This window comes from Tiliqua scincoides, chromosome 1 (assembly GCF_035046505.1).
Source record: "Tiliqua scincoides isolate rTilSci1 chromosome 1, rTilSci1.hap2, whole genome shotgun sequence".
In the NCBI taxonomy this organism is placed as follows: Eukaryota; Metazoa; Chordata; class Lepidosauria; order Squamata; family Scincidae; genus Tiliqua; species Tiliqua scincoides.
This window is the reverse complement of record NC_089821.1, coordinates 157,161,252-157,178,922: the sequence shown is the minus strand read 5'-3', so window position 1 is coordinate 157,178,922 and position 17,671 is coordinate 157,161,252. Positions and strand designations below refer to the sequence as shown.

General features: G+C 41.7%; 1 protein-coding gene across 3 annotated transcripts in view; it reads right to left on the bottom strand.

Moving 5' to 3' along the window:
* CYRIA (CYFIP related Rac1 interactor A) overlaps positions 1–17,671 on the bottom strand; it is a 69,543-nt gene that overhangs the window by 42,530 nt on the left and 9,342 nt on the right. For all 3 annotated transcript variants that reach the window (XM_066611893.1, XM_066611876.1, XM_066611900.1), the window contains exons 2-4: positions 5,490–5,540; positions 3,424–3,484; positions 1,604–1,639 (exon numbers count right to left, since the gene is read on the bottom strand). The gene's annotated coding sequence lies outside the window, so the exon portion shown is untranslated. The remainder of the gene's footprint in view (positions 1–1,603; positions 1,640–3,423; positions 3,485–5,489; positions 5,541–17,671) is intronic.

Below are 17,671 nucleotides of genomic sequence, written 5' to 3'. Positions count from 1 at the left end.
CTTCTCTGATGACCTGAGGGGACATGCCAGATTATATAGAAGTAGGCAGTCTCTCAAATATCCTAGCCCCAAGTTGTATAAAGCTTTAAAGGTCGAAACCAGCACCTTAAATTAGGCCTGGAAACAAATAGGCAGCCCGACCGAATCAAGCCGCCTACCTCCAGTGATCACATGGGCTGCCGCATTCTGCACTAGCTGCAGTTTCCAAACCGTCTTCAAGGACAGCCCCATATACAGCAAGTTACAATAGTCTAACCTCAGTGTCACAGTGGCATGGATCACTGTGGCTAGGTCAGCACTATCCAAGTTCAGCTGCAGCTGGAGCAACCAGCCGAAACTGGGCAAAGGCCTCCCTGGCCACAGCCACCACCTGGGAATCCAGGAGCAGTTGTGGATCCAGATGAACCTCCAACCCCCATTCTCTGCATTTCCTAGTACACCTTGGCTTTACATAGTCCATATCCTCCACTGTTTCCCTGAATATTTATCCAAATCCAAAGATGCTAAATGGAGACCCTGGAGACTGAGGACTGGGCAGAGACAGAAAGGAGATACTCTGCATTCCCACCACCCTACATTTCTCCACGACTGAGTCTCTCTAGGAAACATGTTCATGGCCAAGCTTCCTGGGATTCTTAGCAGCAGCAGCAGCAGCCAGAGCAACCAGTTAAGCAAAACAATAAATGACAAGCAGTGGGTTGTTCTGGCAGCAGGAAAAGAGGAGTCTGTGATAAATTAAGGGAGGTGGGTGGAAGGGAAGAAACTTTGCTCTTTCTTTTCCCTATCCTTGTATTGCCTCCCTGAGCTTCCTTTGCAAGTCAGTAGATGCAGCACACACAAAGCACTCAATTCTTTCCATTAAATCCTAAAATTTCCCTAAGCCATGTGGTTTCTCATTTGGGGCCTGTCTTCCAACAGTCCAAGCCATGGCATTCCACAAGCACTCCCTGAAAGCAGTTCTGTGCTGATGCTTTGCAAATCACTCATGTCACCAAGAAACGAAATTTCATTTCGAAAACGAAAGAAGCAAGCAGTTTCCCCATGGCCTAATCACATCAACCTACTGCCTATTTCACTTCCCAATTGGCCTTTGATTAGTTCTACTCGTCCCATTCTCAGTGGCTGAGAATGTTTCAGAAGCTTGAAACTAATGTGTCTGTACTAACTGTGAAAGTTTAAGTTTGGGTGCTTTGCCCCAACATTATTTTTTTCTCTACCAAGAAATTTAGCAAAAGCAAGATAATGATTAAACTACTTTAAGAACACTGAACACTTTGTTATTTTGTAAATGCAGACTTCTGTTTAAAAACAGATTAGCCTTAAATCAGTGGTTCTTTGTGTGTACTCCAAGCTCCAATACACTTGCAAGACCAAAGCAGGATCATCCCCATTCTCTAGCGCACTAACAGCTGCAATGACACATAGCTAAGAGGAAGCCTCCTTTGCGGAGGTACACAAGTCATCAGAGCCCCAGAAAGCTAAGGAATGGGAGCAGGTGCATTTATATACAAGTAATACATAGTGTCAGATTCACAAGACACACCTAACAACCTCATTGGTATGTTGCCTAAGAGAGAATGAGAGAAGCTGAGCAATGTCTTACCTGGAAATGTATTTCTTCTGAATCACGTTCAATAATCTGTAACAATGGAATAGAGTAGTCAGTAACTGTCTCATAGAGAACTCAGGTTTATACACAAAGTCCTTCCTTACACAACTTTTCTTCAGGTTCACATGTTGGACTCTCTCCTGGGTGTCTTTTAGCCTCTACAGATCTTCTCAACATCCACCACATTTATGACACTACAAGACATTCCCATAAGTGGAAAGGAAGTCATATTTACTCCCAGACACAAGGTTTTCTTACTAAAGATACTTATACCTGGAGAAATCAGGACTTTGAATCATCTCACTTCACAATACCTCAGTTACGTTCCCAAACAATCTGAACGCCCCATAATTCCTCTCCCCCTACTCATTCTACTAATGAGTAGAATGTATTGTTTCAGTATTGTTTGTGCTTATGTTAACCTACTACATACCTATCCTAGGTCCTGTATAACAAAATTAGACATGCACTTTCTGGGGATGCCTTTTTATCCACGGGGATTCCGTTCCCAGACCTCCCGCAAATACAGAAAACCATGAATAATTAAATCCGCAATTTTCAGAGCTCGTTGGAGCTCCCAAGCGACTGGAGCCTCAGAAAGGCTCAGAAAGCTGCCAGGAGCCTTTTTCTGGCAACCTCCGGTTTTTGGTGAAAAATTTAGCAAAAGCAAGACAATGATTAAAGTACTTTAATACCTTGTTATTTTGTAAATATATTCTCCTGTTTAAAAACAGATTAGCCTTGAATCAGTGGTTCTTTGTGTGAAGAATCAGTGGTTCTTTTTGGTGAAAACCAGAAGTCACTGAAAAAAGGCTCTGGGCGGCATTCTGAGCCTCGGAGAAGCTGCACGAGAAAGCACGTGGTCCCTCCAAAGTTCAGAAAACCTCCCAGACACAACTGGAACGAGATTCCAGTCAGGTCTCGGAGGTCTTCAGTAGGGCGATTCAGGGGTTCGGAACTCGCGGTGAGACAAACTCACAGATAAAGATGCCTCACCTATATACAGCATCCATTGCAACTAAGTAAAAGGATGAATCCTCAGTTGAATCACAAGTGCAAAGACGGCAAAAACAGTTGGCTCCCATGTTATGCACACTTTACTTATGCAAATTCAACTGCAAGCACTTGGCAAAAAAAAAGAGTTTAGATAGTGCAGGTAATTCTACCTACCATTCCACTTATTAAATGCATGCCACAGAGTGATCCTGAGATTAGAGAATGAGGCTGCTGTTCCTTCAATTGGTCTGTTCCTGTCTGCCTCTTGTAGTTTTTAAAGAGACAGCAAGTATTTTACAGATGTAAGGGATTTTCAACGTAATTTTAAGTATACATTATTTCAGTTTTACGCACTGACTCTGGAATGTAAGATGCATAGGAAACAGGCCTACTGTACTTCTGAGATGCACTTCTTTTTAACTTCACTCACAAGTGCCCTTTAAGAAGTATGAAATTTGTTCACAGACAAATTTTATTTTGATTGAAACAAATATATTGAAAGAACATGACTATGAAAAAGATGACATAAAAAAGATCCTGAATGCTTTGGAGTTATTAAAGATATTCAGAGCTGCCAATGAAAGCCCCCTGCCTCCCTGTGATCAGAAGATCAGTGTCTTCCACTTGAGTCTTTTTCCTTTGGGACACATGAATCTGAATCAATAAAAATGACGCAAAGGATCAATCAAGCACACAACTGTGAAAGATCACAATTTTTTTAAGCTCCTCAGTTGAGTTTAAGTGGGAGTGGAAAGCAATCATAAAATGTCATTCTCCAAACTTTTCCCAAGGCTGTGACAACCAGGATAATAACGTACCTGTCATTTTACTCCTTGATAAGTAGTTTCAGACAAACTACTTAGCCTTCCTTTGGAGAACCTACACAGATTCAAAGAACAGGAGAAAAAAAGGCTATGTTTAGATGAATACAATCAATGTTCCTGTCCCAGAGATAAACTAGAGAGGTGGTTGGGGGGCAACCAATGGAAATCTTTTCAGAATTTTAACTCTGCACTAGGGACAGAACTGACTGGTCTAAGTCAATGCTCTGCGGAAACCAATAAACCAATAAATAAACCAATAAACCAATAAATAAAAGGTTACAGAATACCTTTTCAAAAAATGATTTCCAGAGAGAGGGAACTGTGTGTATCACAAAATCAGAGGTCATAGCCCCAAGTTACAGAGCAAAGGACAGAAAAGTATCATGTTGCTTGGTGGCTGGTGGAGAGAAACAATTCAGTTGAGCATCATGGCATGGGGAAGGGAAGTTTGAACCTTTAGATCTGTACCACAGTGCCAGCTAAGATCGCTCCCAATCCTGCAAAGCTACTCTTTGCTCCTGCAAGGGAACTGGCGCTGACTACAGCTTCCCTCTCGGGACAAATAGCAACAACTTGGGAGGTGGGTGGAAGAGTTGTTAGGACAATGGTGCAAGGGGAAAGAGTTAAGCCTTCCTCATACTGCTGTATCAAGTTGTAGCAGTACCCACCCCTCATACTGCAATATCCTCCACCACCACAGCTATTTTAAAAACAAAAGGAAAAACACAATTATGCTTTTTACCTATTATGCACTTTGCCCCTTAGAAACAAGATCTAGGTTGATCTTTCTTTGAGGCATCCAACTGAATAATTTTTTTTTAAACTTGGTGCTCCCAATTTATTGTATGATTCACTATTTGCATAGGTTGTCTTTTTTAAAAATCTTCTCAGGATTTTATGTTTCTCACAGTCTAATCCTATGAACCACTGATGACAGCGGATCTCACAGTCCACTAAAGTAAGTGACCCAGTGACAGCACAATGGCGCACCACTGTCATATGTGATGGAGCAAGCCTCCAGTGGGAATGGCAGGAGATTCCACGCACATGCTAGTGGTCCAGGTAAATTGGCAAAGGAAGTTGTTTGTGGGCAGTTCAGGGGAGGGAGTAGACCGAACTGGGGGTAGTTTGAAGGATGGAGGGGGATCTTGGCAGCAGTCACACATGCCAAATCAGACATCCTTTCCCCCAGCAAAATAGCTGGTGTGGGTCCAAGGAGACCCAATGGGGATCAGGAGACCTACAGGGAGATAACCAAACATATTTTTACTTACCTCCTGCTGGCTATCTGATTGGCCTGCCACCATAGCATGCAGGGCACTCTCCAATGGCAGGGCTGCCTGCTAGTAGCTGGTGGGGGGTACAACTGGGCTGACCGTCATGGAAAGTCAACCACCTTTCTTATGGTAGGGTTCTTCCACCCTAATTTGTAGGTAGCAAATCAACAGACTATGATGCGGATGATACAAAGGATGACTTCTCTATACATATTTTTCTCACATCTCAAAACTGTAGGCCTTCAAAAGAGGAAGGCAAATTTCCATATGATTTCAATCTGATGCTGTCAGCATTCGCTACTGAGATGGTCATAACAAAATTAGTGAAACTGGCTAGAAGTAAGGCAAGAAGATTCTAGAACTAATTTCTAGAACTAGATTCTAGTTCTGGCATTCATTTCCCGACTGAAATGTGGAGAATGGGAAAGAAAAAAAGTGAGGCAGTTTCGTCTCTTGCAGTTTGGCTTTTGAAGAAATTCCAGCAGGGTCTTGTTGCTATTGCCAGTTTCTTATGCAAAATCCAAGAGAAAGGAAACAAAACAACTTCTCTTTCCTCCATGGAAAGTTTGAGGAAAGAAAAGAGAGTCAAATACCCATCATCATCCGAGTCCTCTGTACAGGACTCATGGGAGGAAGGAGTGGGTGATGATACTATAATTTGTTTTGCCTGTAAGCCAAGTCAAAACTTGTGAATCTAAGTAAAACAAGACCATACTAACAATAACAAATTAAAGAGAATGATTTTCCCCCCCTTAGGACCAGTAACAGCAAGTGAGATCTTACCTGTTTAAAGATTCTCCAGTGCCTTCAAGTGGTCTACGTTAAGAGTGAAACCTGTCAATTTTAAATTTAGAACATTAGGTAGCACATTTTAGAAAAACCTGCAGTTTAAATTACTTACCATATAAAATGATGTATATACAGACATGAAACATGATAAGGTTAAAGGCTGGGTTAATTAAAGTGTTCTGTGGGCCAGTGTGCTCTCCACCCATCCATTCCATACACATCCTCCCCTTTTCAGCTTAGCGTCCTCCTTTTCCAGCTTAGCATTAATCACAGTGGCATTATGCCTACATCAAGATTAATACTAATGATTTTTAACTTTAAATCAGAAATTAAAATCTGGTTTAGAGTTGCTTTCCAAACTAAGTCAAACTTACTACCCAATGCTATTCCTCACCATTGGTGTCAACGCAGCTGCACTGAAAGAGCAGTGGAGAGAACAGGACAGCCCGGAAGAAGTAATAAAAATTTTTTACTTATCCCCCCCTCCCCGGGGAGGCTGCTCCATTGCCTATGGGTCTCCTTGGACCCATGCTAGCCATTTTGCTGATCTGAGAAAAGAGGAAGGGCAGCTTGGGAAAGAAAGTAAGATTCTGCGCAAGTTGCTGCTGCCAGGATCCACCCCCTCCCTTTCCACCTCCAGTTGTCCTCCATTCTGCTCCAAAACGCCCCCTGCCCTCCTGCTCCCCACAAATGACTCACCTCCCCACCACTGACACACCTCTACTGCCAACTTACCAGCACCAATGGAGGCTTTGGAAGCTGCTACTTCATATGCCATGCTGCTGCCCACTTGCAGCAGTTGTCTCGCAGCACACCACAGCAGCCAAACTTTCACACCACCAGAAAGCACCCTGCACTGCTGGAATACGAGTTCCAGCAGCACAGGGCAATAATAGGATTGACCCCTAAGCTGTATTAATATTTAGAGAGCCAGTGTGGCTTAGCAAACTTAAACATGGAGACTTGGGTTGCTCAGCTCCAGAAAAGTTGCTACCTTTCATTTGATATTTCCCATCTATAAATTGGGAAGATTACTGACCCATCTCACAGAATCACAGCTGTTGCTAGGATAGAAGGAACAAGGATTCTAATCTAAAAAGGTATCTGAGACAATAAAAATTCTGAAGATATACATCTCATTCTAGAAAAAAATTTACTACTAAACTCTTTTGAATATTTTATTCTTGCAAATCTATTCTCTTCCAAATCTGTTGGATACTGAATTTTAGCTTTGCACTTTCTTTTTATACATCACTCTTGGAGAATAACACATGCGGTTTGATCCATCTGCTCCCACCAGTGACATTAAAGAAGGTCACGCACTAGTTAAGATGCAATGAATTTCAAATATAGATGTGTTAACAGAGACACCAAGAGTGAAGGAGGCTGGAAAATAAGGGATGAGAAAAGAGCAGCCAAAATCCTAGTTTCACAAAGAAGGGAAAGAATGGCAGTAAAAGGATCTTATTAGCAACACAAGAAATGAAACTTTAACAATGCACTACATTATTATATTCTTCAGGAAAATATTTTAAGAAACAGAATTCAGGTGCATAACAGCTGCGTTTTTGTGCCTGGTGACAGGGGCATAGCTGTTCGACACTGTTGGGTTGCTGCTTGGGTGGCTGAATTGACTTGCCAATTTGTTTTCATCCCAATTCAAGGTACTAGTGTTGCTCTTTGTGGTTTAAGACCAGGGCACCTGAGCGACTGTCTTCTCTCATATACTCTGTCCCCCGAGATATTTGGAGGGGGCCCTTTTACACATGCTCTCCCCACAGAGTTCAGGGGGACAGTGGTAAGAAGTAGGGTCTTCAGTGCAGTGGCACTGCAGTTGTGGAACTTCCTTCCCTTGTGTTGTTCTGGTGGAGATTACAAACATTTTTGTTTAGGTTAGCAATTTTTTATGTGGGTGGGGAGTTGGATGTACTTTTACTACTGTCTTATTGTTGCTTGTTTGCTACTTTGTTACAATTTTTCTGTTTATGTTTGTTACTGCTGCTCTATTGTGTGTGCTGCTATTTTATGTGCTGGGTTGTGTTTTATGATTTTGCCTCTACTTTTAATTGTTTTTTTTCTGTGCTAGAGATCTTTTTAAACTGTGTGGGCAATGGTGATTTTGTGAATTTTTAAATTTTCAGTATTGGTGGTTTTACAGCATTTATATTTTATTGCATCTATATTTTTAACCTTGCCAGCCAACTCAGGCTGCAAACCTAATCACACTTTCCTGAGAGTAAGCCCCATTGAACAAAATACATCTTAATTCTGAGTAGATCTGATTAGAATTGTGCCCTCAGCCGCCCACAATTAAAAAAATAATAAAAATAAAGGAAAACTGACTGTTAAGGTCAAGTATTATATTAAGAGACATGCATATCATGCTTTTGTTGCTCCCCCCTTTTGGGTTATTGCAGATTTCCTCTCGCCTTAAAAAAATACCCAGTCAACAGACACAAGGAACCATGGTCAGACCAGGAACCATTGTGTATCTCACCTACTGAGTCCACCTGGCTGGTTTTACACTGTGGGTTTGTGCCCTTTACTGGCCGCATTCAAAGCCTTAAGTTCTCAAATAAGGAAAACGGACAAGATGAATGTATAGTTTTCATCTCATGAATCTCTAGTCACTAACAACACAATTCTTTGCAAGCTTTACATTATTTAGAATGTTGTTGTTTTTTTTTAATGCTTATCAACTCTTATGCATGGTACCCAAAGAGCTATTTTAAGCATGTGCAGTAGGGTGTTTTGACTTTTGTTTGTTTTGTTTTTGAACAGCGGGTTTCCATGCCACATCACACATTGCTTTTGAAATTCCTTTGCACTTCAAAAGCAGTTGACACTGTACAAAGAAGGGCAGATGTTTGAGAAATATAAATCCAAAACCCCATGATATCTAGAGTTTAGATATACAGTCCTACGTATTTCAAGGATAGAAATGAGTGCAATAGTATTGTTTAGATGACACTTAACTAATCCATTTAATCATAAAACACACTTTTCAAAAGAGTTAGGTCAGTGCCTGCAACACAGCAGTCAACTATAGGTTCTCAGAGCAAAGCTTATTACGCATGCCAAGTTTGAGCAATCATGCTTTACAGTCAATTTAACTTAAGGCAATACACAGCTGCTGCTTTGGAAGTTTCCTGCTGAGGAATAAATAACGAAGGCCATATGATCAGTCTTCCAGCACACATTAAAAATTAAGACATGTTTTTAAAAAGAACTGTGTAACAGCATGGTTAAAGACAACATGAAGCATAGTGGCAAGATAAAAAAGATTCTGAAATAAAATGAGTAGTCCACAACAAGGCTTGACTAAGCCATCTTTTTCTTATTATGGAGGTGTGGCAAACAATGGAAGGTCAAGAACATACACACAGATTGTGTTCCAATGCTGTTACCCCTCTCTAATGCATGAGGCTATCATACAACAACATCACAACCAGGGCTGTGGAGTCAGTACACAAGACCTCCAACTCCACTCAAAATTCCTTCCAACTCCTTGTAGAGTGAGAGCTGTGGAGCTGGAAGCAATTTTACGTGGCATCAGAGTCGGAGGGCTTGTGTGCCGACTCCAAAGCACTGATTGGCTGGAGAGCGAAACATATCTAGAAACCTCCACTGACATTGGAAGCCAATATATTCAAGTAGCTAACACTTGGGATTCGGGTGTTATATTCATTCTATGCATTACCCAGGATGAGATGCTAAATACTGGGCTGCGATACGACAGAATGCAGGAGAGAATGGGCTACTTATTCCTTTTTTCAGCTGTAAACTGAAAGGAGAAAGGAGCTGCGCCACACCTTATACTCTTATCTACGCACAGTAGTTTATTATTATTATTGCGCAGGGAGAATTTAAAAAAAACAAACATGATCTTTCACCTCCAGCATAAATAGGCATAATCTGGCCCAAGGACCTTTCCATCTCTACCCAGCTTGTAGAACTGCTCCATGAACTGCTTCAGCTTCTCATTTGAAAACTGGGAATAATGTTGGCTCACCTCAGAGTTAAAACAAGAACCAGTGAAAGACATCTAAGAACTGTACAAGTTAAAAGAGCTGTAGAATTTATTAATAACTGGGAGTGACCTTTCTGAATTCCCATCTCTAGCACACAATCCAACACCACAATAATGTCATTCACATTAACGGTAGATACTTCTGCCCAGTCTGGGCCAAATACTCTCAACAGTCCTCTTGTTTCTTACCTCAATTACAGCTGCAGAAAGAAAATCGGCCAGGAGGAAGCCTGGATCTTAGAACTTATACATTCTTCTATTTCACTACTCCCCCATACTGCACTACACCTACCCATACTACTACAATTATTTTTGGAATCAATCCAAAATATATTAGATCTAGATTTTTATATACCAGTTTTCAATAAAGTCTTCTCAAAGAGGCTTACATAACAGAAAATGGAGAAAAATAAAAATAAAAGGTTTTCTGTCCCGAAAGAGCTCACAGTCTAAAAAAAGACAAATGAAAGTCATCAGCAAATAGCTACTGGAAAATATACTGTGCTGGGATGAATAGGGTCAGTTGTTCTCCCCCTGAGAAATACAAGAGAACCACATCTGAAATCAAATTAAATCTTTTCTTGCATATATAAGATGCATGCCTGAAACCTTTGCCTTAAAAGTTAACTTCTCACCCAGGAGAAACAACAAAACCTTCATGAAAATTAGCTTGCAAGACCCAACAATCAGGGCAGGCTGCCCCGGTGACCCAGAGGTACATGCCGGCAGCCAAAATCAAGGGATTTTCTTAACTGGCCTGATGTAGGTCCAGAAACACAGAAGGACTAAACTAGAGGGCATCAAGCTATTAACATATTCTCATCAGAATTCTATTCAGTTCAACTAAGGTTCTACAGATTATAGTTTAAGAAGGTGATTCAGTGGAGAAGTTCACGATGTTACGAATTAAGGATTTCATTAAAACGCTTAAAGCTAAACATTATCTTACTATGAACAGAAGAAGTTGCATACAAAGGACTACAGTTGTCCACTAACAAAACCAAAGATGAACTTCAAAGAAACAGCTCTCCTACATTCTCAGGCACGACTAATGTTAACTGTACAGAAATTACATGAGAAATCTTGGCATAAATATCAACATTATGTCTTCTGAAATAAGACAGTGTTTTGAACTTGTGATTATTTTTTTTCTTCACTACAGAAGTCACGTGGCACTGCTTTTCTCCTTTTATGGGCATAAAACAGAAGGAAGCCAAGCCAGCTAGAAAAGCTACTCGCTTTAGCACAGCCAGATGAATTAAACACACTGCAAGCTAGCTGTAACGCAAGTCATTCTTTTTCCCACCTCAGCAAGCAAAACACACACGTTCTGAAGGGGAAAAAAGCTTTCATTATTGCCTCTTCAAATGCACATGATATTAGATTGCTTCACACAGTATTTGCTCATGACATAGAAAAAGAGGGTTTTAAAAACAAGTGACATTTCCCATATTACATGCTTTTAACTCCTTTTAAAATTCACTTTTGTGAGGAGTGTTAACAGACTTATTAGTACATGCATTTTGTTTTTCCAAACAGATGCACTGACAACCTGTCACAGAACAGCAATAAAAATGCATTATTTGCATAATCTGGCATTTGCCATTCCATAGATTTCTACAGATGTCCTATAATGTTTCAGCATCTGCCTCCCACTACCAATCTGCTAAATGTTCCTTTTGTTCCAGAAAAAAAGTAGTTTAGTGCAACCAGAAAAACAGCTGAATTTAAATATTCAGCTATAAAAGCTAAATATTCAGCTAAAAAAGCTATAGTTCTGTCATCCTGTACAAAGATTCATATTTCAGACTGATGGGCAGCCCAATCCTGAGCTGCCTGACACACAGGGCTGTAGAGGCGCCAAAAATGGCTGCCGCTGCATCCAGTGCACTCCAGGCAGCCGCCACCTCCTCCTTGGGAGAAGGGGGCTTTTGTCCCACAATAGGACTACTTAATTCTACAACGACCCAAAGGTCGGCGTAGAATGAAGGACCTCTGTGTCGGGCTGCCAGTCTGACACAGAGGCTCCAGATCCAGTGGAGCAAAGCTCCACCGGTTCCACCTCCCTCCCACCATGCTTCTCCTGTCCGGCATGCCTCCTCCCTCTCCCGACCCTCCTTCTGCCTCCCCCCACCCCAGAACGCCTCCCCCATGCCCCCACCTACCTCTCCACTGCTCAGCGGTCCACATGACCACCAAGCGGCAGAGCTCCGGTGCTTCATTGGCACTAGCCCAGGGCTGCCCAGCACTGGGCTAGCACCGACGGAACACCTGCTCTAGTCCACACCAGCAGTGACCCAGCATGTGCTGAGTAGGATTGGGCCTTTAGTCTAGAATGCACTCTCTATCTAGAGCAGCAATTTTTCAACCAGTGTGCCATGGCACATTGGTGTGCTGCAAAAGGTTCACAGGTATGCCACTGAAGTCGGGGAGAAGGGCCATTGGGGGATGTGAGCTCCCCCCAGCAGCATGGAGTGCCCTGTCAACTGTCAAAAAACTGATGGTGTACCTTGACCATTTTAGGACCTCGTCAGTGTGCCATGAGATGAAAAAGGTTGAAAAATCACTGATCTAGAGCAAGGATGGGTTACTAATCACGCAAGGCACTATCTTATTAGAATCTCCATGTTTCGTTAGGCCACACAAACACACTCATGTTTCTGTTTGCATCCCTCAGTGTTGTAGAAATAAATATGAGTAAGTGAATGACAAACAATCCCAAACAGCCCACAAAATGCCAAAACTGCAATCCTGTAATATTTTTATAATGGCCAACTTAAAAGACAAAAAAATCTTCAGAAAGTCTTTGAGTTACCTAAAAGTCTTTATCAGGTTGGATGTACAGTAAAGCAAAGCAAAAAAAGGGGGGGTAGCTAGGCATGAGATAAAATTCTTATTGATTCGATATTTTAAAAAATAGCCAGACTACTCACCCAGATGGTCCAAACATCAACAACACTCTTACTTTTATGCTACTGGAGCTTCAAAGAGGCTGGGTCCTAAATTTCTCTGGTCACATCTGGATGACTAACAGCCCAATCCTAAACCAGCCTCTTGCCAGCAGGACACACTGTTGCGAGCATGCCATAAGGCACACTGCGGCAGTGGAAATGATCGTCATGCTGGTGGTAAGACCAATGCTGGCCTGCCACTACCAGTTGGAGACCTGCTCCCACCAGGATATTTGGATGCTCCGCTAGGCAGTGGGGGCAAGTGGGGGGATGGCAAAATGGGGGAGTTTTGAGGCAGGGAGGGGTGGTTCAGGCCTGGGAGGGGACTTGGAAGCCCAACACAGGGTAGCTGTGCAATATTGCTGATGCAGATCTGAGTAGCCCCATAGAGGCTGCTAGGGCTCTACATGGGATAAGGGGAAAATGACCCCTTATCCCGAGACTTCCAGCAGCCTCAGTCTCACATGGAGGCAAGAGAGGCTGCACTGGCTCCACTGCACTGCAGTGTGGGACTTTTGTTAGGAATGAGTTGTGAATCTTGTTAGGTATGATCTTGCGGGTATTTCTCACCCACAGCAGCAGTCAGAGTGGACCCTACTTATTCTAGCAATATCATAGTTCCAGTGGTATAAAACCATATAAAATTGGGCTGTCAGTGAGACATGAATTGAGCCATAAATTGGCAAACTGCGGCAGCACCACCAAACAGCAGAGAGAAAGCATCATGCTGTATTCTGGCCTCTTTAAGACAGAAGAATAAAAAAAGGATCAATAGAAGAATAATGCTAAGGAGAGAAAAGGGGAAGGACTGAGAGAAGATCTTGGTGTACACCAGTGCCACTGAGCTCCTGCCACTGAGCTCCACCCACTCCCTCCCTTGGTCTGCACCCTGTCCCCTGAACCACCCCAAACATTCTGTGCTGCCCCTCCCCCTGCCCATGACATGCACCCACTACGGGGGACGGACACAGTGACTGACGCAGTCCAAGTCCCATGGCCACATGGCTCTGAAGCTGCAGTAGCATGGCTCCAGACCATTGCCACTTTGTGGTGGAGGCTTGGACTGGCCCTGTCGCAGTGTGCTTCACGCACTCTTGCTGGGCCTTTTGCAACAGCAGGACACTCCTCCCACTGTCACAAATGGGAGTACAGAATTTGGCCATTAGCCTTCTAACCTTCCTCCACACTCCCAAATTTCCTATCTCGAATTTTGCTGTTACTGCAGTCAACCCCGCTTAACGAATGATCAATAGACAGCTTTAAAGAAAAGTATCTTAAAAAAACAGACATTATAAAAACATACCAATCAAATCCTTGCTAGCAAGACATTAATGAATGACTAAATAAAAAAAGCTTCATGTTATTTCCAGTTGCCATAACAGAAAATACAATGCTTCAAAGGATCAAATGCCTTGTAATTTTCTTGCTTCCTTATTTTAAAATGTTCATTCCCAGGAATGGAAGCAACTCTATGGAATCAACAGACTCCAATGCATCATAGGGCACAACCATTTTAAAGCCCATTAAATGCAACAGTAATGCTAGCTTCAAAGTCTATACAAGTCAGTTAAGCTGACCAACCTGGAAGGTGCAGAAGTTTAAAGCCCACATTAGTCTTTAGTCACTAACTAAATCTATTTCAGTTTCTGTCTTGACCCATCCTTTTAGCTAAGGGCACATTTAAAATCTATATACAGCGTGCTTGGAATATTCCAACACAACCATTCTGCTCCTTGGTCCTCAGTGCTGATTCACAGTCCCAACTCTCTCTCTCCCATTCAATAATGTCTCACAGCTGAACATGTTAACCATCTTGCTTCAAAGATTGCCGACAGGCAGCCCAATACTGAGCTGAGCTGGCACAGTTGGACTGCATGGCCTATGCTGCATCCAACACAGCTTTGGGGCAGGCTGGAGCAGTGGTGTAGCTACACCATCTGGCACCCAAGGCAAATATTTTTGATGCTACCTTGAAACATGCTTCCAGTTTTCTCAAAACCAGGAAGTGCGTTTCTCAAAACCAGGCAGGCCTACTCACTGCATCCCCGACCCTCAGAAGGGCTGCTGGAGGCCTTACAAACACACTTCCCTGGCCTCAGAAAGACACCCCTGACACCCCCCCCCAAGCATGGAGCCGGGGTAGTTCCATCCCCTTAAGAATGCCACTGAGTAAGTAAGTAAGTACAAAACATTTAATGTATGCAGTTGAAACAAGCCCTGCTAAGATAGCAAAGGCCAATATAGCCCAGCATCCTGTTTCCCACACTGGTCAAACAGGTACCTCTAAGAAGACCACAAGTAGCGCATGAACATGACAGCTCTCCTATCTTGTTGCCCCCCCCGCTGCCAAACATGGGGGTTTCATAACCAACAGTTGTTGACAGAACAGTACTTCACAAACATCTTATTGCCTTTTATAATCATTTAAAATATTATCATATTTTAAAATATAAAATATTATATCATATAAAATATAAAATACCATAACCTGTGGCAATGAATTCTAGAAATGAATTACAGATTGCAAGTTCTGGAGAAATCAAATACTTGTTCTTTACTATATATTTCAGTGGGTCCTACTAAAGTATTATCTTAGACCCAGTGAGAAGAAACACTGACCTGAACCTACTGCCAATAAATTTCCCCACCAGACCATCTTATTATAATAGAAAGGGGGGAAAAATTCATCTCTGTACACTATGCATAATTTTATAAACCTGCAATAAAAAGCCCCAAATGCTTTGCACTTCCTCCCACAGAGGATGCTATAACTATGTGATCATGCGAGTTGAGTTGCAGCTTTTCTTGCTCTTAAATAAACTTCCTTTGACTCCTCTCCTAATAAAACCATATCATGGCATTTCCTTTTTTTCATGGCGATTGAATATTGATGTGATATTTTCACTGACCTATCAAACATGACGACTCCAATATTTTTTTCCTACATCACTACTATCACCTATGACACATTTCAGTTTACAAATGTTAGGATTCTAAGCCTTGTTTTCCTTCACCATTAAAATCTCCTTCCAGAATGGAAGGAGTTTCTGATTACAGAGTTCCACTCCAAAGAATGTTACAATGCAGCCCAGTATTTATATGGCACTTTTTGAATGTTCAGAGTACTTTCGGCCACATTTTTATACCACCCTTTCATCTGAGTAGGTAGCTTCAGGTGGTGTACATGGTTACTTCTCTCCTTTTGCCTTCACAACAATCTTGTGAGGTTAGGCTGAGAGACAGTGACTGGCCCAATGTCACCCAAGAAACTTATTGGCTGAGTGGGGATTTGAACCTGGATCTGCCTAAGTCCAACACCATAAGTCAAACATCATAACCATTAAGTCCAACACCATAACCATGATACCAGTGCAACACTAGACAAGTCTAATCAGAAGTCCCATTAGTTCAATGGGACTTACTTCTAAGTTTAGGATTGAGTGAGTAAAGGATTGCAGAACCAGTATTTTTTTTTTGCTTGTTTAATCAAGATTGAACATCTTATCTGATGAAAAGATATTACTAAAAAGCCTTCATACTCCTATATTGCACTATAGCAAGCATGCTTCACTAAAAGTCTAACACTATATCACCCACATCTCTTTTGTGTGTTTTACTTGTGCTATAAATGTGACTCTTACAGTATCGATGAAAATTAGGACTTGGGGTCATGCTGCAAAAGAGCTTCACAAGGGAAAAACAATGACTTATTTTGTTTTTTGCTGCAGGGAGGAGACAGGCAAGACAAGTTCCATACGGGAATACTGTACACTGATCAGAACTCCAGGTAGCTATTACTATTCACACCAACATTTTTCTTTTTAACTGTTCTACATATGCAAACATATACATTAAGTTTATAGCCCAATCTTGATATACACCCATACATACATACATGCATGCATACAGACACATACACAATTTATATACTACCTTTCTCACCGACTCACATTGAGAGAAAGTCTTACAGACTCGAGGTGATTTACTAGGCAGGCTGTCACCAAACTCTTTAACAAATGGGAGTTTTTACAATTATTGTTCTATGAGAAACTCATAAAACCCTTGTCAGATGTTTCCCTTCACGGTATGGTCATCATTCCTTTTGTTGCATAGTTCGCATGCCTTCTGAGCTTCCTGCAGGAACAGCTACAAACAGCCAGACTGTTATTCATTCTTGGCAGCTGACCTCCATGCTCCTCCACCTTCTCACAGCAGTATATCACAGTGACTGTTTTGCCCTCACAGCTCCATTCTCTCACAACCGCTTGACAGCTTTGGTCTCCCATCCAAGGCACAATTAGAGTTACTCCTGCTTAGCTTCTTCGGGCAGAGCAATAGCTCAAACCCCAGATCACACCTCCTGCCCATTATACACATATACACATAACACACACACACACTATATGTTCAAGAACATAAGGACTATGACTACTAAAATAAGAATGAATTCCTTTCTCTCTCAACACGGGAATCATAGTTGCCATTAGTAGTACAGCTGGTGCATTCACTCTAAAAAAATATCATGGGTGATGTTTGATGAGTGAGTGATGTTTGATGATTTGGATACCTTGAAAATGGCATTCAGCAGAGTTTATAACAAATTCAAAATATCAGAAATTGAGTTAAATTGTAAATTTATAGTGTAAGTCTATGCATGTCTACTCAGAAGTCCCATTAATTTCAATAGGACTTACTCCCAGGGAAGTGTGTATAGGACTGCAGCCTTAGAATTCTATAAATCATAAAAAAATGATAGTACGAAACAGGGAACAGATTCAGGCTGCAATCCTATACACACTTACCTACTTCTGAGCAGACAGGCACAGGATTGGACTATCAGTTATTCTTCCACTTGAAGTTAGTTATCAAGTACAATACACAGGCAGTAACCCAGCACATTCACTGGAAGTATCCCTCCCTCTACTACTTCCTTCTAAAAAGGTTTTGATGCAATCTGACATGCTGGACTACAGTTCTGGCTGCAGGCAAAATGGAAATGGTGGCAAAACAATTAGTCTGTACTTATCAGACCATTAGAGAGAAGATTTTTTACAAAAATTTAACACTCTCACAGATGCCTTAAAGCCAGTAGAAGCATTATTTTCAACTCCTGTTCATTCCATAATCACTCTATTAAGCTGATCACTATACCATGACCTAGAAGTCTCCATGAATAATGACAACAGAAGCATGCC